General features: G+C 36.7%; 1 long non-coding RNA gene across 3 annotated transcripts; it reads left to right on the top strand.

Annotated features, from left to right (window-relative positions):
• Positions 1 to 22,168: 22,168 nt before the first annotated feature.
• Positions 22,169 to 23,282, top strand: LOC136243548 (uncharacterized). 3 transcript variants are annotated; one of them, XR_010694895.1, is made up of 5 exons: positions 22,169 to 22,305; positions 22,349 to 22,675; positions 22,737 to 22,864; positions 22,915 to 23,002; positions 23,061 to 23,282. It is a non-coding gene; the product is annotated as an uncharacterized lncRNA (long non-coding RNA). The 3 variants fall into 3 exon arrangements; XR_010694894.1 differs by having other exon boundaries at positions 22,177 to 22,675; XR_010694896.1 differs by having other exon boundaries at positions 22,177 to 22,675; positions 22,919 to 23,002.
• Positions 23,283 to 23,909: the final 627 nt, after the last annotated feature.

A 23,909-nucleotide genomic window follows, 5' to 3' on the forward strand; every position in this document is an offset into this window, starting at 1 on the left:
CTAAATAAAGGTTCAGCTGAAATATTCTCAAACAGAGTTGTAAAGAGGTTAATTATTGAGATATATGGTGACACTGTCTGCTTTACATACCCAAGTAAGAAACAAATATCGCAGATGGTACTTAGCTCTACAAAAAGTTCTCCTGAAACCTTGGTAGAGTCTCTGAGAACAACACCTGTTCAATAGGTTGCAAATGAACTAGCACAAGAACTGAAAGAGTATAGTTTTGGACTACAACAGAGCTCCCAAAATCTTGAACTATCTATTGAACAGTGTTGGGCAAGTTACTTTGTAAAAGTAACTAGTTACATATTACATATTACTTGCAACTGAACTATTTAGTTACAGTTACATATTACCCATAAAATAAAGTAACTATAATAATATTACATATTATATTACTTTGTGTCCACAGCCTTAAGCTGTCACGTGTGAAACTACCACTTTATCACGTGACATGATTGCGTTGTTGGACAATGTGCAAATCTTGGTTATGAATAAGAAGCTGGTGAATAAGCTTCATTCAGTAGGCTTCGTTACTTCGTTGTGGCTAGGTGTTACTCAGAGGATAACTAACGAGATTAGTAACTTCGTTACTTGTAGTAATAATATTATGTAATATTAGATTCATTACAGTAACTATATTACTTAGGTAACGCGTTACATTTGTAAGTAAAACAATTTGAGTTATATTACTTAGTTACCACCATAGATTATATATGGTTACCACAAAAGTAATAATATTACGTAACGCGTTTATCAACTTACATAAGTAACGCGTTATTCCCAACACTGCTATTGAAAGATTTATTAATACCCCACCATCAAAATGGACTGACTTTTGTCTTCATATATATTCAAGGGAAAGACAACATCTCAACTGAAAATGATTACGGTTTTTCGAATTATGCACTATATTCTGACTAATGGAAAAGAGCCAACACCTGGAAGTGCGCAGTCTAACACAGTCAAAAGAGCTAGTGACTTCACTAAACCATCATGGAATATGTGTCAGCTACAACACAGTGAAGCAAATTGATGTGGACCTTGCTGAGCAGATCGTCACTACTGCAGGTGACAATAGAGTACCGCATCCTCCTGTCTTTGAAACAACAAGTCCATTGGATGGAGCAATGGACAACTTTGACTGCAATGAAAGCACCCTAGCAGGAACAGGCTCTACACATGATACAATTCTTGATCTTTTTCAAAATGTTCCCGTAATTTAGAGAAGCCATCTCTGAAAGATCCGTTCAAAGTCAAACCACAGTATGACTTCGATCTAAAGTCAGATGCCAACAGCTTGTTATATAGTATAGGAACACTAAAGGAGCGTGGGTAAATACCCACTGAATACAATTTATCAAAAGTTCCATCCAATTCTACTACATTGGCCCTAGCCTCAGAAGCAGTTCTACCATCCTTAACAACAAAATCCCTAGCAGCATCTCCCATCATCATCACAACAACAGAGCCAACTCCCAACATAGTGAACATGACTGCAGTAACAGAAGTGCCAGATACCACACCAAGAGATCACTTTTCTACAATTATGGACATTTTTCAATTATGGGCAGTATATTACAGTGTGTTACATATAACAATATAATATGAGGTGAAGGAAAATTGAAATGCAAAAAAAGTCCTGTTAAAAATAAGCGATCTATTACAACACTATGATCTAAAATAAGTGTCTATGCATGCCTAAATATGTCCATGGTCATAAAGGTTATAATTTTCACTGTGTAAACTAAACAGTCACATGGGAAATCAAATTTGGTTGCACTAATAGAGTGGTTGATTGCTCTATTAGAGTATTTGTTACAAGTATTGACCAATAAAAGTGGGAGGGTCATAGCCTCTATGCCCACTCCATTATCACTATACCTATGAGTATGATCATTCTGAATATTTTGAGCATCTCAAAAAATCTGTTGTTCTAACAATTTAAAAGATTTCTATAATAAGTATGTATAATTGAGAAAGACATAGTCATTTTCACATGTTTCGCAGAGTGATACAGTTTCGGCACAGTTACCACATTGTTCCTGGAGGTCAAATTACCCTGAAACAGTTGAGATACTCTCTCCTAAATTAAGTGCATACAAAACTTAGTCAGGTCCTAGACTATGAGGAAAAGCTTCACTTTTGTGATGCTGCATGGTTGGCTAGAACTAGTTGCATTCATTATAATTATACATATATACACATTTTAATCACAATGCCACATTTCCATACTGATGGCTCAAAGACTTCAAAGTAGAGTGGACCCAGAGCTGTAGGCCAATTCACCTGTATGATTAATTGTGCTATCTTTTGATGGTGTACATGTACAACTCAAGTTTTATCCTGTATTTCTTAACCATTCCACATACTGCACTTTATTTAGTGGTGTGTTACTGCAGTAAACTACATGCTCTTTCCTAGGGTCGGATGGAGTGTAATCAAAAGACAAAATAAAAAAAACACAGTAGGACATTCCAATATGGTCAAAAAGTTTTGTACATTGTCAATAAACAAAACACAGTATTACCATGAATTTTCAAAGAAATCACCAACCTCATCAGATGGTTATGGCAATGCAGCTTCACACTAACAACTTGTACTCCAGAGTAGGTAGGAGTGTAGAGACAGAAATTGGTACTGTATAAGTACAGCTGTAAAATGTCAAAGTGTTGCTATTATACAAACTATAGCTATATAGTTCAATCAGTTTGTTGCTCAATGATACAATAACAAATACTTGAAGTGGCTGTACACTCAAATAGTTAAACAGTTTCATATACATAGTTTGATGTGACTGAATTTGACAAAACCAATGTGTCCATAATGTTACACAATAACAATTCAGAAGCTGATGATATATTCCTACATGATCTGTCAAATTCAGTCAATGATAACAACTTTTGTCAATATAGTTCTAACAAGTATCAATTACAAAATGATGTGAGGGAAGTATATCTTTACCAACATTTCATAACAATAGACAAATAATTAACACACTTCTCCATTAAGACATTGACTATATACGTACTATGCACTTTGTGTGATGAGGGACTTCTCTTTAATATTACCAGCCCATTATACAATGAGGAATAACATGAATGTTTCTTCCTGAGAAGAAGATCTGCATAGCTGTCTGCAAGAAGATAGATATTTTTATATCACATGGAGATTCTTAGATTTACGGTTCTTGTGATAAAATTGTAGTAGTGTAATTCAGAGACATACAATAATTACATTAACCAGTAAACTCTCAGTCTGAATGTAACTAGAACATCAATCATGATTCTGAGATTGCTTAGTATTCCCTGTAGCTATATGTAGTATACCATCAGCTATACATCATACAGCATAGTTGCAGATTAATGGATGATACAGATTTTACTAAGGAACTGTCAAACTGTATATAGCGATTTATACTATGTACCTGACTGTCCATATAGATACCAGAAAACATCAAGCTAACGTAATAGGGAGAGTTTTTCAGGAAATTTCATCTGAAATCTGGACATAAATATGCTATTGTATAAAATGTTCACTATTTTCTAATAGAATAGCCAGCAATTCCAATAATGCAACCAACCACCTTCTACAGACTTGCCTAATTTAATACATAACCTCTAGTAACAGTAAATACCATTTTCTGCCATTTTGCATAGGTTAAATTAATACAATATTGCATGTGCGAGCGCACTGACGCACACACATACACAATTAGCTTTGTTTGACCATATTGTGGTATCAATTATGGAAATAGATCAATTAAACTACACAACACAACTAGCTATTATAAAAAGTGTGTAGTAGCTAAAAATGACCAGTTATAATTTCAAATATAAAGCCATTATATATTCACAAACAGGCCACTCCCTCTTCACATGAATCACATCAGCTGTTCCAACACTGGAGTAAGGTACAAGGTAACAATATACATAGTACATACCAGGTAAAACCTGGATCATAACAACCAACCTGACAGTTGATCTCCATCATGTGCACATTGAGATATTTTACATGGCAATCCTACCATTACAGATTGGTGATAACAAGAATAGTACATGTGTATATTAGTCCTGATGTCAAGCAGTACTTGCCATGTGATGACAGTCTTTACCCATGATTGGATTCTTAGACAGGGAAGGCCATCTTAGATGTTGGTACTTGACAAAAGCCTTCTGGCTTACAGGTACGTATGCATGCTACATCCTGTACTCTGATGAATCCATCACTGAGGAGATCACATTGGGTTTACTAGACCATAAAATTAATTATGTTTAGTGTCTTAAGGGGCAACCAGTGTAGTATGACAAGACAAAGAGTATGATAGAACTTACAGAGTGATTGACAAAGAACATACAAGTTAGCTATAGTACATAGTATGCCTAGTCAAACTTTTCCCTGACATGACCAGTAGGATTCTGATCTCATCATACGTAGCAAGAAACTCATTCAAAGAGTTCCTAGCACGGTCCAGGATATAGGTAAATGGCTGCACTTTGGATTCTGAGCAGGATTGCTGACCAGGCTGGCCCCTTCTCAATAGGGGGCGATATACAACTTTCTATGACTCTGGTGGCCGTCAAGCTCTGTTATGTTGCTCCTTATCATGAGACACTTGAGTAAAGAGGTCAGTAAGCTAGATTCCAGCTTGAAGTACACATCAGTCTAAGCTCTGATGAATCCACCACTTATGAGGTGACATTGGGACTCCTATAGACCTTTTATTTTAGTACATACAAGTGGTATTGCCTTAGTCAAATATTCACTGGCATGGCTGGTATGATTCTGTTCTTATAATAGCAAGAAGCTTATTCAAATCCCAGGGATAGCTGTATATCAAACTCTGTGATACTGCTCCATGTCATGAAACACTTTACTGGACAGCAAGCCAAGAGTCCCTGGATCATAATAATGCTGTCCACACAATCAATTGCCAGCACATTGAGATATGAATATACTCTACCCATTATGTTACTTGCTGATTAGGCCTCAGGGAATTATGCCAGCATAATTTTGGGAATAATGATCAGACAAAAGAATCAAGAATTATTACAGCATTTTGAAGCAATTTTGAGCATAATTAGCATAATATGCAATTAATTCTGATAAAAAAGTCATCAGTGGAATATTTTACTCTATTGAAATATACTCTACCCATTATGTTAGTTGGTAATTACAGACTTAGAACATGCTCTCATGTTCAAATGTCCAGCAGTCCTAGCCTGTCTCTTTTCACCCCATGGGTTAGCAGAGGAAGACCATCTCTGCTCAGACACAATCCTCCACAGCAGCACTGTCTTCTGCTGAGTCCCCACCTTAGGCCAGGAAAGGTTGATTCACAGTCTATCATCCAAGCTTTTCAAAATAAGCATGAAGTCAGGAGGAGTACAATTGTAAATACCAAAGTACAAACAATGGGTACAACTGCATACACTATGTGATAACTTAAACCCTTCACATTAACCAACTTGACTAAATTATTAAATAGTTTGTCCTTTTCATATTTTTCACGGATAAAATTGGGAAAGAGTCTGAGCACATATATGTCACTGTGACTTCACTGTAAAAGCGTTTCACATGACAGCCTAGCTAGCTGGCTTGAGCTTTCACCCTGTACCAGCATGGACACAACAAATTTAACACGCTACCCAAACAATGAACCTTCCCTCCCAACATTAACAGTTACATCCACACTGGAATTAGTATCTGCTTATCTTGTCCAATATAGACAGCCTCTAAGGTTGACAATCACAGTTCCAACAATGTTGTAATATTTGAAAACTTTCCAGACTATATATCTAAATAATAGTCCACAAAAGTCAAGTTGGCTCCACTGCTATTACAGACCAAGGGACAAGTGTTCTATTCAGAGCTCATATAAGGATGTCACAGTAATTATCAGCCATGCTATTATAATGATAATTTTGGAGGGGCTTTTAAATACCATGTGGGCGGTCATGATATACCATGAATCAACTTTGCTAGGCCTTAAGTCTCCTAGCTCATACGTATATGGTTAGTGTCCTGAACCAGAAGATGAATTATGATTTGAATATTGTAAATTTTTAACTGCTAAAGTGTATTTGAGTTTTGGAGGTAGCCCCATTGAGTAGTTGGACCCCTTCATGCTGTGATATATTGTCACACATACGTACAACATTTAGAGTGAGAGTATTTTTTTTTCAAACAAACAGCTGGTAGTAATAAGGGAAAATTTACAAATATATACAATTAATCATGCTGATAATCTCTACTGTTCAGCAGAGATTTGGCATTGACATTATTACTGTATAAAGTCTCAACTTAATTTAATTAGCAACAGTTAACAACATAATGGACACTTGCTTCTATGATTACGTGTTTATTATTAATTGTGATGGCACTTAGGTGCAGTATCAATGCTATTAGTACTAGTAATAGCATGGGTAGCAGTGAAATTTGGGATAAATACCACGAGTGTTGTATTGGAAATGGGGATAAATTTCACGAGGCGAAGCCGAGTGAAATTTACCATTTTCAATACAACAAGAGTGGTATTTATCCCAAAATTTCACTGCTATACCCATGCTATTCCCAGTTAATACCATACTCGCTGCATATACGCATGCTGTGCATTAGCGTTGCTATGTACGCAATTTGTCACTATGTACGTATACTAAACATGCGTAAACACTAATTGGCGCTACATTGTTAACATAAATTCTAGCCAATGAAATTGCAATTACAACTTTTTCACTGCTACCAGTGAAATACGGGATAAATTTCACTGCTACTATTGAGACTTTTGTATGGGCAGTGAAACAGGTATGGTATTAGCACTGATATTGTTACCTGATACTGTTACACTCCTTGGTCTGCATTTTACTAAATTTAAGTGGAGACCCTCTCACTCACCTTCTTTGTGTTGCCCCCTCCTTTCTAACACACACAGCTTCATGCATTCTCCAGTGTCCATTAACTTTTCCCCATTGTTTAGACACAAGGGGTGCTGCGCAGTTTATGGTTAGTTTTCCATCCTTTGGATGTGACCAGTTATCCCTACAGTATCCTGCTGTACTGTAGATCACCATGCAGTCTCATCTCAGTATACCATTGCTCTACACTTATCAGTCAAAGGGTTGGAGTTGAATAGCTGTCAGACAGCTGCTAGACCCAACTGCCTCTTCATGATGGTGTGAGCTGTCAACCCATCAGCTACATAAACCACCCCTTTTTAAGCTGGTGGGTTATATTATATCTTTTTTCAAACTCTATCAGTGAGAATGAATTACTTTATGGAATTTTGATTGGATAATTGGCGTTATTATACATCACTGCTGGATACCTGGACCTTCTTGAAAGATGCCAAGGCTGAAGTCTAGAGATACAGTAACTGATATGATTTGCATGGATGCACTAATTTGTAACATAGTAAATATTAAACATTACCTGCTATAGCATCACAAGTGTTGCTATACATCATTAAGGTGAACTACAGGTAGCTGTACATACAGTATAGGTGGTAATTTATCAAAGTCATTTTGCAGTTTGGACTATAGCTACTCAATGGCTATATTTCAGCAGACAATATGATCATAACACTGCAAGTATTATGATAGTGTTTTGAAAATATCACACTTATTCTATTTTCTTTAAAATTAGTATTTCTGTAGTTGATAAGCAAGATTGGGTATTACTTCATTCATGCAAATTTGTTAGGAGACCAAATTGTGGTTTAGAAAATATATCCTGTATGTCCCCTGGACATCACCAATCCTTGATTTGACTAATAGGTAGTCTATTAGCCCAGTGGGCACCATTGTGAAAGTAAAGGAAGGTAAATCAGAGAAATGGAGACTTCTCTTCCCCAGTATATAAACTCACAGCTGGAATTACCTTTAGTGAAGGCCTTGGCTGAGTCTAAAGAGGAGTCATATACAGTATGTATGGACTCCCAATAAAGACTGGTCATCAGTAAGTGCCCTATATAACTATCACCCTGTTTTACTCTACCCTGCCTTCACCTTCTTCTGCAATGATATACCATTTTTAAGGATCCAATCTATCTGCAAATCTGATCGAGCCAGGAGGGAAACAAAGGCCAGACTACTTATATTATGGGAAGAGAGAGTCACCACTAGCAAAGTCTCATAGAGCATGATGTGGCATATAATAGTTGTGTAGGCCTACATCACATAATATACCAACATAATAAAAGCATAATAGGCTGGAGTGCTATGCTAAGAATAATTACATTGAATCTAGTGTTGTTTTAGTAAGACATGCATTTGACTTTTAGTTTTAGTTATAGCTGTAGATAGAAAAAGTTTTAGTTAAAGTTTTAGTTTTAGTTATCATCATTAATATATTTTAGTTACAGTTTTAGTTTAAGATGTTAGATTTATATAGTTTTAGTTAAAGTTTTAGTTATAGTTACCATCTTCAATACATTTTAGTTGTAGCTTTAGTTTAAATGCTATAGTTTTAGTTAAAGTTTTACCATCTTCAATACATGTTAGTAATTTAGTTGTAGTTTGAGATCTTAGATTTCAAGAGTTTTAGTTTCAGCTATCCACACAGATGGTATAGCATTTGAAACAAATACCATAGTACTAAATATGATCATTTAGTCTTTCCTGGCCAAAAATATCACTGCTGCATGTATGCCCACATGACTTGGATTTAGATGCAAATATGTAAGTTAGTTTAAATGTTTGTTGCAATGATGTATTTAAATGGAGTTTAAACAAGGTTAATGTTGGTAGGTATGCAATAATATTGCTTAGTGACAGCTTGTAGTTGATGGTCAGGTAGATGCAATAGGGTAAATGGGTTCCACAATGCAAATTAGATGGGAAATGATGAGCATTGTAATCAGGATAACTCTCAAAAGCATGCAACAAAAAAGAATGTACAGATGGCCACATGGAAAGGTGGAAAAAGTTTGTCCCCGCTCAATGCACACCCCTAGATCTAGGAGACTATACATTCAAAATGTGTGTATATTATTGTAAATATATAGCAGTACAAGTAATAATAATAAAGCAAACAAAATTCATAAGCTAAATAAATAATAAATAAATAAAATATACATGTCAGGCTGGCAGAGGATATGCAGTCTCATGGGGTAGACTTTTGCCCCATTTCATGAGTTGCCTCCAACTAAAAGGTTAGCTTGAGGCGTGATAGTGCAAGGTTTCATTAGGATTGGTAGGATGACATTAGAAATTCCTGAGGTGTCAACTATAGGAGAATTGTGGAACCCTGCACAGTTTACCAAAACAACCACCATCACTAGACAGTGGTGGACAAGTGCCACATAGCAAACAGTGTTTGTACTATTGAGTGATATAAATTACACAAGTAAATATGAAGACCAATTTGGCAGTCAGTGCATACCACCCTTATTTGATGCAACCCATCATGTTTGTTTTATGCAATAATGAATGCAGCAGCTCACCTGCATGATTTTTTTCAAAGAACAAGTATAATACAGTGCACATGATTTCACTAATTTTAAAAGAGCTTTTATTATTAAATTCTGTGATATGTAGTTTAAGTTAGCTATGTCCTGCTTGACAACATTGCGGTAGTAGCTTTTTAAGCATTAAACCCTTGTGATGATTATGAAATATCTTTATAGCAAAACACTTTTAGTTACTTTTATATACACTGGCAGATAGTATGTGCATAATGATAATTAGTTACTACAATATAGCAAGGTACTTTTAGTTCTAGTTTTAAACAATTAACAACTTTTATAATTGTTGGTAGTAAGTGCTTTTAGTTTTAGTTTTAATTATTTGTATACTTGGCAAGTACTTTTAGTTTTAGTTTCCGTTATTTGTAAACATTAAATGATAATTTAGTTTTAGTATAAGTTTCCACATAAAGATTGAGGCACTTTTAGTTTTAGTTTCAGATAACTAAAAGTAAAAGCCTTAACTAAAACTACTATTAGTTTTTAGTTTTAGTTACTAAAACAACACTAATTATATCATTGATATATCAATTTATGGAGCTTAAATATACATGGAAATATATCAACACTCCCTAATAGAGCAGTCTGTGGAAGTGCAAACTGTAATAGAGCACTCAAATGTATTGTACATGGCTCCAAAAATTGGTACTCCTAATAGAACAGTCACTTTATCGTGATATATCATTCTGTGAATGAGTTCTATCCCACTATATTAGGGCCAGTCACTAATTTAATGTTGCAAAATGATTATTTATAAGAAATGTTGCTAACCTAGGAACATAATGCATGCATAATTGGAACATTGAACAGCATTACAGGTGAAAATGCTGGAAAATTCCTGAAAGCAAAATTTGAACATATCTGACTCAGGCCTAGGGGAAGACCAGTAGCTATATTTGCTCAAGACTTTTATGAGGGAAGCTGCATTAATGATGTTAGGTCTTAAGGATTCTGCCTACAAACTGTAAGACTAGCTGTAGCTTAGATTGTTTACTACCTGCAGCTGGCTTCACTAATTGTGTCCATCTCTCTCCAATGGTAGTATAGACTGGTTGATTAAATTTGTAGTTATCTGTATTCCTTTAGGACCAAGTATGAGCTTGTACTTGTTGTATGGCTGCCATTAAATACTAGCTATAGTCCATGCAATAATAGTGTGGTTACATGAATGTACAGTCTCTAACTAGCTCATTGCTTTAATGCCCTGTATACTTTTATGAGTGCCAAGGGCATCAGAGTAGGTGTGACCAGTGAGGCCAGAGCCTCACCACTTTTTGGACTAAAATAAAAAAGTAAACTTGATGAATCCAAAACTAAAAGTAGTTAACATGCAATACTTGGCATAAGTTTAATGGCAACAATAGACAGAAACAACACTTTATCTAACCTGCTTCTGTTTCAAAACAGCTTCATGTCAACTTGCGCCTCTAAAAATAGTTAGCGTTATACTAGCTTTGGCTTTGTTTTCTCTTAATTTGTAGCTGCTTTGGAAACAGTTTATTAATAGACTCAGATGATAAAAGGTTAATTATTACAGATGCGCCTTTTGGTCAGTCTCCAGTTTTATCATTGAGCATCTGACAGGTAGCTAGCTAGCTAACTAGCACCTTGCACACAGTACTACAGCCCAAAGAGTACTACTACAGTCCATCTCTAAATGCTCAAATTTAGAATTTTTCTGGGGGCATGCCTCCATACTTAGCCTTACCACTTTCACTTTTACTCTGACGCCCCTGATGGGTAATGAGATGGTTGAGGTGGCTAAAGTTCAATAAGAAGCTATTCTTGGATGAAATGCTGACCCTCCACTACTAAAGTGGGTGTCAACTTCTGTGGTGCAAACATCTCTGAAATGCAGACAGGAAACTTGTCTACTTTCATCATGAGTAGATTCTACCCACCACTCAGCAGGTACCTTCACCCAGCCTGAATTCAGATGTGCTCTAAAATTTAAGATTAGATACTGGGCATTTTCCCAAGGGGTGAAAAACCCCAAAAGGTAGCTACAATCACACACTGTTAAAACTGAGGTGGTCATAGCACACTTAACTAGCAGCACACCCTTTGGGTGCAGGCACACCTTTAGGATATAGCGTGTGAAGCACACAAGACAAGCAGTGTGACTGTATATTGGTATACATGACACTAAGGTTTGTAAATGAAAAACTATTTTCTGCTATTATAGATGATTCTAGTGCTAAAAATTAGGTGTTCTTTGGCATCCTTTATCATTTAGAGGTAGTAGGATGTATAAAAAAGCATCAATTTTATTGAACCCTGTGCTATAAATAAACTCATTTTGTGCTAAGCCATTACGCAGACACATTACAATAAAATGTATATTTGTGCATAATTATGTGGTATGTTCTAAATGTGTTGTATAAATAGCATGCACTCCTGTGGTGTATGTGATGTGTGTAGGAGATGATAGTTCACATTTGTCCATTAGTTAACAAATGTGAACCATCATCTCCTACACATCACATACTCCACCAAAGTATGTGATGTGTGTGTGGTATGCACAAATACACATTTTATTTTATGACAGTTCGAGTCAATGAACAAAGCTGGTATGTTTGCATTAATAAAGTAACCAATTTTGCATTAAAGTAACCAATTTGCATTAACGAAGAGTAAATTTACTCTTGATTAACATTAAATCATAGAATTTCCATTAGATCAATCCAGTCAACAGTAGAGAGATGAAACATTTGTATACTGATGATCAGTGGGGGCCCATACACATCTTAAGGTAGTCTCAGTTGAGTGAAATTAAGCCCACAATCAAACTCCAGGCTTGGTGATATAGGTTTTATATACATTTTGAAACAATGTTTAAGTAGAGATTTGAAAGCAGTAAGTTGCTGACTGACTAATAGTGTTGTGTACTGTTTGTATATTGTTGATATTCCAGGAATGTTATACCAATTGTGATACTGCAGATGATGTAATATTTCACAATACTAAGATGAGTGATTGACTTTGATAATAAAGCCACCCTTCCACTCCTGAATGCACAAGTGCTTTTTTGCAGCTGTACATGTATGGTCACACTATTATTAGTGTAACTATAATATCACTAATATGGTGTGCATACTACTCTTGTAAGGATGTGCCAGTTTGGACAACAATATCACATCTGTGTTAGTGTGTTGTGACCACTACTGTATTTACAGTGCATGCATACATTCTATTTAGCTAGTGTGCTAAGACCTTTTTTGTGCGCTTTTGGATAAAAGCATGAAACTTTCCACATACGTAGTTTGTATGTATCATAAAGATTATTTTGTGATAGGGAGCCACCTCAGATTTGACCTTTGGTGACCTTTACACCCAATTTAATACTTAAAAATGGTCAGTTTTTCATCTATCTCACCTATAAATGGTTCAAAATTCACAAACTTCATGTCAAATTAATGCTCTTGCTGTGAAAAGCACACTAACATTTTTTAAAAGTCCATAGCTTTTACTATTGCAAAGTTATAGCCATTTATTTATAAGAGCAAAAAGTAGCCCTATTTTCTCCCGCCCACGCACATCATGCAGTATGATATGGTACTTATACATAGTGCAGATTTGTATTTACAACATAATCATTAGATGCTGGGTTAGATATGTGATATTTACAATTGTAAAGTGGAACGTGTCATATAGTGACCACCTGTGTTAAGAGACCACATTTTTATAAAAGTTAACTTCCAAGACATAGAATGCACATTGTACAATAAAATGCACTGCATACTTTTCTACATAAGATAGAACACTGTTAAAATTCAGGTGGTCATAGCACACTTAACCAGCAGCACACCCTTGGGGTGCAGTCACACTTTCAGGATATGGTGTGTAAAGCACATAAGACAAGCAGTGTGACTGTACATTGGTGTGTATAACACCAATATTTATACATGAAAAGCTATTCTCTGCCATTATAGATGATTCTAGTATTTAAAAGTGGTATTTTGTGGCATCCTTTATCATTGAGGGGTTGTAAGAAGGATCACAAGTATCAATTTCATTGCATTTATATGTGTTATTAAAATATAACTATGACAATAAATTCATTTTCTGCTAAGCCATTACACACAGACAGTTCAGATCAATGCACAAAGCTGGTATATATGTTTGTATCAACAAAATTAATTTCCATTAGCTCATAGCTAAATAAAATACACTCAATTATGTCATCAGACATCAGAATGTAAACAACAGAAAAGGGATAACAATACTGTGCACTAATCATCAGTGGGGCCAGTACATATCATACTGTAGAACATGAAAGCCTTGGTGGAGTGAAAACCCACAATCAAATGCCAGGCTTGGTGATATAGGTTTTAAATACATTTTGAAAACAATGTTAAAGTAGAGATGTTAAAGTAGGTAAGTTGCTGATAGTTGCTGACTGATGCATAGTGTTGTGTACTGTTTGTAGATTGCTGACATTCCAGGATTGTAACACCAATTGCGAAACTGTAGATGATGCAGCATTCTAATACTGAGATTAGTGGTTGACTTTGATAATAGCATGTCATGAAATGCCTCCCACTCCTAAATGCATTAAGTACTCCTAAATACAATAAGTGCTTTTTATCAGTTGTAAATTTATGGTCACACTATTATTAGTGTGATTGATGTGGTGTGCATACTACCCTTGAAAAGATGTGCCAGTTTGGACAGCGATATCACACCTGTGCTGGTGTGTTATGACCACCTCTGTATTAACAGTGAACACTTGGATAAAATGGTACTAATGCCTATGGAATATAAAATAGCCAGTAGCTACACTTATGCATGCAGTATGTGTTTAGTTGTCACCCTGTAACAATACCCCTTTATATATCACTGCACAAAAAGTAAGATGTCCTGCTTGTGTCAGCATGTAGGAAATTTTTTTAATGATTTCCTTTAGAATTTCCTATTTGAGTTATCATGCAGGAAATGTTTTTGAACATTTTCTGTACAATTTCCTGTTATTGTCACATTGCAGTAAATTGTTTTAACATTTACAAGAAATGTAGATAAAATCAGTATTAAGATTTTCACCACATTCATGACTAGTGCAAATGCAGCTGTAAACTGATCAAATGGATACTGCAGGTTTCTTATGCTTAGCTCAGTGTAATACTGAGCCAAAACGTGGTTCTCAACACAACATAGGCTTTCAACATCATATAACAGAGTGTCTCTACAACAATGTGTAACACTGTAACCCATATTATGCTGCTGCAATAACATTTTAGTGGTATATGAATTGTTATACTAAGGAAGCTCTATTTTACTTTTAAAATTAACTTTACGTTATGCCAGAATTGTATCTAAATTAACTACACCATATTTCTCAGTGACTTACCGTGCTACAGAAAAAAGAAGCTATGGCATACAGTGATGATACTCAACCATTTAGGGCTTTCAACACGACAATGTAAACAGTCAACACATGGAGCTAGATAGTTATGTACTGTATGCCAAGGTAAATATTACATGAATTTATGGCCTTAATTGTGTGTTACACTTTGTTTCTTTGTACAATATGGATGTTAGAATTTGTCATGAATAGTGACAGACAGCTGGGGAGTATGGCGTTGTGACAAAGTGTTTATTTTAGTAAATATCTAGCGATGGCTTTACTTACTGTTTCAGCGGTTCACCATCTTCATGCTATGTACTTTAATGTATGCTACAATGATATACCTGGATTCGTGGAAAGGTACTGATTACTACGATAAAATAACCTGCACTTGGTTGCCAGGAGATAAAAAAGAAATAGTGCATTTCGTGAATAAAAATAATAAAGGAAATGTAAGTGGCTATGAATATTATACATGTACACCATAAAAATTTCCCCTAGTGTATATATAAGGAATGGGAATATATTATGCCTTTACAGTTATGTGGGTGATTATGTGTAACATAGCTACAGTGCAGTGACTAAGTTGATGCCATCCTAGCATTCCCGGTTATCGCTCGGGTGACATATTATTGTAATGTTGCTTTATCTTAATTTTATAACTGAAGCAAGCTATCAACTTAGCTATGATGATATCACATCATTTTACGTATAGCTAGTTTCTGTGTGCATTAGCTGCATCATACTGTCTACATTACCTGATACATGATGCACGCAAGTCTGCATTGACAATATACAATATGGCTAATCTCAACTCTTTGGTCAGTCATGGATGACGTTAACACAGTATATTGTAATGTTGTGACCTCCCCTAGTCTCTGTTGAGGCACCACAGCCAACTGTGGTATAGTCTCTCCCACAATCCTATAGTGGATGGTTGTCAAACCAACAGATGTTAGTCTTTGTGTCACTGCCACTGGGCACTTTCTGACAAGTGTATGTAATGTATAACAATAAATTACTGATTTTTGATTGTATATGTGTACTATCAATAGTTCATAATAAGAGGTCTTATAGTATGGACTCTTGGTACAAGAGGTTATTGGTAGAACTTTATTGCAGGAAAAAACACTAATGACACTTAGATGGTTTATTAATTGTAATGTTGGTTTACAGTTAAATGGCTTCTATCCATGCAAGAATTATGATGTTGTAAGAAAACAAAATGTTTGGATTACAGCTCTCTCATATGGTGGTCTATAGCTAGTATCACATTACATTTTTTTAGTTCACAGATTTACTATACAGATTTGGAGACCTGTATGCCTTAAACACATTATGAGACCAACTAGATGTGATCATCATTCACATGTAACTAGTAGCTAGTAATGTGCAAGGACTTGCATGAGGAATAAAGTTCTCCTAAAAATAGCTTATTTGCTAAGAAACTGCATGAGTGAGAAGGGTGGTGGCAGCTAATTGGTCATATTCATAGAGTTGAAGAATTACACATAACTATATTCAAATGTTTTGGTAGACCTTTTGGTTAAATACATAAACTATAGCTACCTGCCCATTTCTTTGTTCTGTTGTAAATGAGTTTCTGGTCACCTCTTAGCAGCAATGTGTGAACAAAATTATATCATATCAGCAAGTAAGAGTTTAATCTCAGAGGCTTGTAAGATGGAATGCAATCCATCTATGTACATGTGTCCTGCTTAACTGTGTTACTTGATCCTGCATGGTGGTAGCTGCAGCTTTATGTGTTTAAAGCATAGATTATAAAGTGTCAAGTGTTCACAATTTTTTCACAGCAATATGTGAAACACATTGCTCTTCAAAGCAGGCAGTGAAGTGTAGCTTAGTAATCTACTCTATCTATTTCCATACTGGGCATCCACCACAGCACGTAACGTTATTTCATTAGTGGTTATATCCATTTAGTGGCTTGAAGTACCAGCTGTTGTGTCTTTGTGTCACCAATGCTTGGAAGGGACTTATATACTTTGCTATTCATTCATGTAAGCATGGCCTATAGACATTTTGAATCACAAAAAAACTTCTATAGCTGCTAACGGTCTGTCACTATCAAATGCATGAATTATAGTAGGCACAATCAAAGTTTGGTAATTGTAAGGTTTCAGCCAGGGTTGATGCTCAGTTGCTGTTGTTGCTTCCTTGAACAAGAAAGGTTACTCACATTGCTCCGGTTTACCCAGTTGTTAAATAGGGACCTTTCTTAAATGGTGACTTTTTTGGTAGCCCTACTTTTAAATGCTTTTAGTTGAATACATATTAAACTATAACATTACTTTGTTCTGTTGTAAATGAATTTCTAGTCACCTGTTAGCAACTATTGTGTGCACTATAATACATATCTACATGTCAGGAACATGCATTAAGCATGTAGCAAAGTAAGTTTCAATCACAGAGGCTCTTAAGATGGAATGCAATCCATCTATGCACATGTGTCCTGCTAATGGTGGTAGTTAGCTTTTTCTATATTAAAACTAACTTAAAAGTGCCAAGTGTTCACAATAATCGCCACAGTGATGTGTGAAGCATATTGAGCAAAAGCTCTTCGAAGCAGGCAGTGATGTGTAGTGCAAAAAATTCTATGAATTTGCTTGCATACTGGGAATCCACCACAGCGCATTATTTCATTAGTGTTAATGGTTATATTCATTTTAGTGGCTTGAAGGAACAGCTGTTAGTCTGTGTGCCAATAGTTTGAAAGGACTTATATTTTGCTATTGCTTTTGACTCATGCATGCATGCATTATAAATCACAAAAAATTCTGTAGCTGCTAACAGTCTGTCACTATCAAATCCATTACCTTTGGTAGGCACAATCAGTGCTTTGATACATGGAAAAATTTAATGTTGTGTAGTAGCTAGTGTGTGTGTGTCTGTGTGTGTGTGTTTGTGTGTGTGTGTGTGTTTGTGTGTGTGTGTGTGTGTGTGTGTGTGTGTGTGTGTGTGTGTGTGTGTGTGTTTGAGAGAGAGAGTAAATGAGGCAGTTAAGATAAGTGGTCTGAGTTTGGTAATTGAAAGGTTTCAGCCAGGTTTGATGCCCCATCCAGTTACCCAGGTGTTAAGTGGCAACCTGGTGACAACTGGGGAGGCAGACCATCCATAGCTCTGATATAACATATGTAGTGGGTGAAGGTACAGGTGATACTTAATTGGGCTGCCATGCCCACACATTCACATGAGATACTGTATGGTACACCTTTCTGTGAGTTACGTATAATACTAGTCCTGCCCTCGAAGGATTATGCTTACGATGACTCTTAGCACCAGCCTACATGGCAAGTGGTAGCTGAAGGTATTGTCTTTTGTGTGTGTGTTTGTATGTGTGTGTGTGTGTGTGTGTGTGTGTGTGTGTGTGTGTGTGTGTGTTGGGCTTTGCTCTGTTAGTGTAGGCTAAGGCTGACTAAGAAGTTGACAGGAATGCATCCAAGTACATGAATATTTTTACTAATCAGTGTGGACAATCTAATTAGCCACAGTGCATCCACCACACTAGCTATATGGCTGCGCATGTATGAGGTCACTGCTCTATCATGCTCATATATATATCTAATCTAAAACAGCCAAGCTGTAAAAAAAGAGTGCGGCCCTGAGAAAGGCTATGTTGAAAAAAGATGTGAAATCCAAGGTGGCGGCCAAGAAATGGCTGTGATGGTAGGTTAATGGTAAAAATTTTAATAACGACAATTCAAGTGAATTTTGTGCCAAGACCAAGCGGCACCAAATTCACTGAATTGTTGTTATTAAAATTTTTACCATTAACCTACCATCACAGCCATTTCTTGGCCGCCACCTTGGATTTCACATCTTTTTTCAACATAGCCTTTCTCAGGGCCGCACTCTTTTTTTACAGCTTGGCTGTTTTGGATTAGATTTCACTTCTTTTCGCATTTGTATACCCCAAAGCCGGCCTATGGCCGGCTTTAGGGCTTTTAACCTGTCATTTTTTTCTTTACTACAGGAAGAAGAAAAGATGAAGCAGGGTGATTTCTTTGTAGCTGACCTCTCTGCAAGGTGATCCTTCTAGCTGATCCCTCTACTGGATAACTTGTTTGTAGCTGAACTCTCTACAGGGTGATTTGTTTGTAGCTGAACTCTCTACAAGGTAGCTTCTTCTAGCTGATCTTTCTACAGGGTGATTTGTTTGTAGCTGAATTCTCTACATTGCAATTTGTTTGCAGCTAAACTGCTGAACTCTCTACAATGTAACTTCTTCTAGCTAAACTCTCTACGGGTGGCTTGTTTCTAGCTGATCTCTCTACAGGGTGACTTGTTTGTAGCTGAACTCTCTACAAGGTGATTTGTTTGTAGCTGAACTCTCTACAAGGTAACTTCTTCTAACTGATCTTTCTACAGGGTGATTTGTTTGTAGCTAAATTTTCTACAGGGCGATTTGTTTGCAGCTAAACTGCTGAACTCTCTACAATGTAACTTCTTCTAGCTAAACTCTCTACGGGTGGCTTGTTTCTAGCTGATCTCTCTACAGGGCGACTTGTTTGTAGCTGAACTCTCTACAAGGTGATTTGTTTGTAGCTGAACTCTCTACAAGGTAACTTATTCTAGCTGGTCTTTATACAGGGTGATTTGTTTGTAGCTGAATTCTCTACAGGGCGATTTGTTTGCTGCTAAACTCTCTACATGGTAGTTTCTTTGTAGCTGAACTCTCTACAATGTAACTTCTTCTAGCTGAACTCTCTACATGGTGACTTGTTTGTAGCTGAACTCTCTACAGGGTGATTTGTTTGTAGCTGAACTCTCTACAAGGTAACTTCTTCTAGCTGACCTTTCTACAGGGTGATTTGTTTGTAACTAAATTCTCTACAGGGCGATTTGTTTGCTGCTGAACTCTCTACAAGGTAGCTTCTTTGTAGCTGAACTCTCTACAATGTAACTTCTTCTAGCTGAACTCTCTACGGGTGGCTTGTTTCTAGCTGATCTCTCTACAGGGTGACTTGTTTCTAGCTGAACTCTCTACAGGGTGATTTGTTTGTAGCTGAACTCTCTACAAGGTAACTTCTTCTAGCTGACCTTTCTACAGGGTGATTTGTTTGTAGCTGAATTTTCTACATGGTAGTTTCTTTGTAGCTGAACTCTCTACAATGTAACTTCTTCTAGCTGAACTCTCTACAGGATGACTAGTTTCTAGCTGATCTCTCTACAGGGTGACTTGTTTGTAGCTGAACTCTCTACAAGGTAACTTCTTCTAGCTGAACTCTCTACAGGATGACTTTTTTCTAGCTGATTTCTCTACAGGGTGACTTGTTTGTAGCTGAACTCTCTACAGGGTGATTTGTTTGTAGCTGAACTCTCTACAAGGTAACTTCTTCTAGCTGAACTCTCTACATGGTGACTTGTTTCTCTCTACAATGTAACTTCTTCTAGCTGAACTCTCTATGGGTGGCTTGTTTCTGGCTGATCTCTCTACAGGGTGACTTGTTTCTAGCTGAACTCTCTACAGGGTGATTTGTTTGTAGCTGAACTCTCTACAAGGTAACTTCTTCTAGCTGACCTTTCTACAGGGTGATTTGTTTGTAGCTGAACTCTCTACAAGGTAACTTCTTCTAGCTGATCTTCCTACAGGGTGATTTGTTTGTAGCTGAACTCTCTACAGGGCGATTTATTTGCAGCTGAACTCTCTACATGGTAGTTTCTTTGTAGCTGAACTCTGTACAACGTAACTTCTTCTAGCTGAACTCTCTACAGGATGACTTGTTTCTAGCTGATCTCTCTACAGGGTGACTTGTTTGTAACTGAACTTTCTACAGGGTGATTTGTTTGTAGCTGAACTCTCTACAAGGTAACTTCTTCTAGCTGATCTTTCTACAGGGTGATTTGTTTGTAGTTGAATTCTCTACAGGTGATTTGTTTGCAGCTGAACTCTTTTACATGGTGGTTTCTTTGTAGCTGAACTCTCTACAAAGTGACTTCTTCTAGCTGATCTATCTACAGGATGACTTGTTTCTAACTGAACTCTCTACAGTGTGATCTGTTAATAGCGGAACTTTCTACTGGGTGATTTATTTGCAGCTAAACTCTTTGCATGATTGTTTCTTTGTAATTGAACTCTCTACAAGGTGACTTCTTCTAGCTGATCTCTCTACAGGATGACTTGTTTCTAACTGAACTCTCTACATTGTGATCCGATCATAGCAGAACTTTTTACTGGGTGATTTGTTTGTAGCTAAACTCTTTTCATGATTGTTTCTTTGTATCTGAACTCTCTACAAGGTAACTTCTTCTAGCTGATCTCTCTACAGGGCAATTTGTTTGTAGCTGAATTCTCTACAGGGTGATTTATTTGAGCTGAACTCTCTACATGATGGCTTATTTGTAGCTGAACTCTCTATTAGGTACCTTCTTCTAGCTGATCTGACTACAGGGTGACTTGTTTGTAGCTGAATTCCCTACAGAATAACTTACAATGTAATATAACAGAGTAAATTATAAATGCAGCTGAATGCTTTATTAGGGTGACTGTTCTATTAGAGTATCTCGATCTCGCATTTGCTGCACCAACTTGCACCTAGTTGCCTTTCGAATCATAACTCAGTGATTTGTAATCCGATTCTTCTGTACTACTGCAAGGACTTTCTATGATGATTATTCCAGCTACATACTGATTTTCAGCTCGTTGCTCTAAGCGGTTTGCCTGGTAGATACGAAAACTAATAGTTTTTTTATTCATAAAAATCGATCGCGTAATTTTGACACAGGTTGGATTTCGTGTCATATCTCCATGGTCTTTATCCCGATTCCTTTCAAACCACAAAAAGGCACTCCTACGATGGTTGCTTCATCTACATATCAATTTTCAACTGATTCCTCCAAGGCGTTTACCCTGTAGGCGTGACAGACCTTCGACCTTATTTTACGCAAATAATCGGTCATAACTCCGTGAATGTTCATCGAATTCCTACCAAAGTTGGTACGGAGATCCACCTTAATGAGCCCTTTAAGTGTGCCAAATTTCAGCCAAATCCGAGCACGCATTCGTGTTTTATGGCGAATTTTGCGAAGTGTGCGAAATGAAGAAGATGAAGAAGAAGAAAAAAAACGAAGAAATTAAAACGAAATTTTGTTCGCTCGTATCTCGGAAATGGCTGGAGCGATTTTCTTCACATTTGGTATGTAGACTACCCTAACTGGGCGGCACGTCTCCAGCAAATTTGGTTCCAATCGGATAAGGGATCACAGAGCTACATAGGTGTGAAAATTGCGTTGTCTTTCTTCCTGTTAATATACTCACGGTGTGGCGCGCCGGCTTCTTGGGCCGCACGACACACTATCGTGTGTCTTGATATACCAACAGCATACATGCATGCACAGATTGCGCACAATCACCTTTGCTGCATGTTTCTTCCGATTGTTCTAGTCGCAGTTAATAACGAGGCTCTAGCAATGATGCAGCTTGTTGTCATCCAGAACTAGAACTGTGCTTGTGCTCCATGGCAGACTTACCTGCAAGGTATAGCTATAAAGACTGTCACAGCATTTATGATCGTTCATAGATATTGCCTCTTCCATCCTTTTCCGCCAGTTTCTAGCGACGCCACAATTGTATACCTTTGCTACAGTAGCTAGCTATGTACAGTGCTACACACATTTGGCAGCTACAAAATCCCATGTTGCTTGCTGGCAAAAGGAGTAGAGGATAACACCCCCTGGGTCGAGAGACAACTGGGTGCATTTCACAAGCACTCATCATCTCTAGTACAACTACCGCACAGTGAATTGGTTAAGTCTACTTTATAGATGGCTGCAAGTGCAAGCTACCCTGACATAGGGAACTTTGCAGAAAGACATATAGGAAGAGCTGCATTTGTAGCAATTGTGAGGTAAGAAGATGTGGCTAATACATGATTCGTTATTAATTTGTTACCTATCATTGCATGGCAGTGGGATTTGTCATCAACATCACCTAGCTACGTAAAGTTGTCAAAGGAAGTTACAAAGTAGATACTGATGCTTTCAAAACTTGGACTGCTGATGATGTTTTGTGGTAGTACTGTAGATGAAATCACATAGTAAGTTCTGCTATAGTTCTTCAAAATGAGTATTTTGTGGTCTATTGAAGTTAGGCAGTGGAGAAACCTGTGATCATGGCTGGATCTTGTGAAAGCTATGAATGACACTGTACAAGGAATAGTATACATTAATTCAAGGTTTGTCACAGAAAAAAATTGCCATAGCAATATTTTTATTGTAACAACATTTTTATAGATGCTACCTATAAGAACTATATATAACTAGTGATGAAACAGATTATGAGAAGAAAGCTGCACTCAATGGACAGAAGTAATAGAGCAAATCTACATTAATTTTAGTGATGTAACATCCCTCAGAAAAAAGAATCCTGAAGGTGTCAAGAACTTCAATTCTGTGAACTGAAAATTATAGTTGCTGTACAAATGATGTGCTTTTTTACTTATTAATGAAATACATATTGTCTGTAGTAAATACAACACAGGAGCGACACATTGCTAGCTATATTACTAGCGCAGTATAAAGCAGATGCACAATACAGAAAATGTTGATTTCAGCTACAGGATTTTTTACATCCTGTATGCATTTCATAGTGTTAAAATGTACATTTCTTCACTGCCTCATTTCCAGCACCATTCTAGATGCAGTAAATCTTTCTCTATCCTCTGTATGAAACTTTACTGAAATCTACTAATGTTCTAAGTATGAAATGTGGCTGAAATGACAAATTTCATGCACATTTTATACTCATTACCTACAAGCGGACATGGAACTTTTTGCCCTGTGTATATGTGTATCCTTAAGCTGTATACACAGTATACCAAGCATTATGTTGGTGTGTTGTGATTGGTAGTACAAGGAACTAACATTAAGCAGTGCTTACTATTCGGGTGCAATAAGATAGTAAAGGAATTGGTAGTTTATTTACAATAGCAGCATAAACACCACTAGCCAAACAGCATTATAATATCTGCACATGTATTGATCACTCCTATTGACATTACACAGTAAACTGTACAAATAAGAATTAAGAAAACTACCAAGTTACTACATTCCAGACAATTTATTTTAAAATGTACAGCATAA

This window comes from Dysidea avara, chromosome 2, assembly GCF_963678975.1.
Source record: "Dysidea avara chromosome 2, odDysAvar1.4, whole genome shotgun sequence".
NCBI lineage: Eukaryota > Metazoa > Porifera > Demospongiae > Dictyoceratida > Dysideidae > Dysidea > Dysidea avara.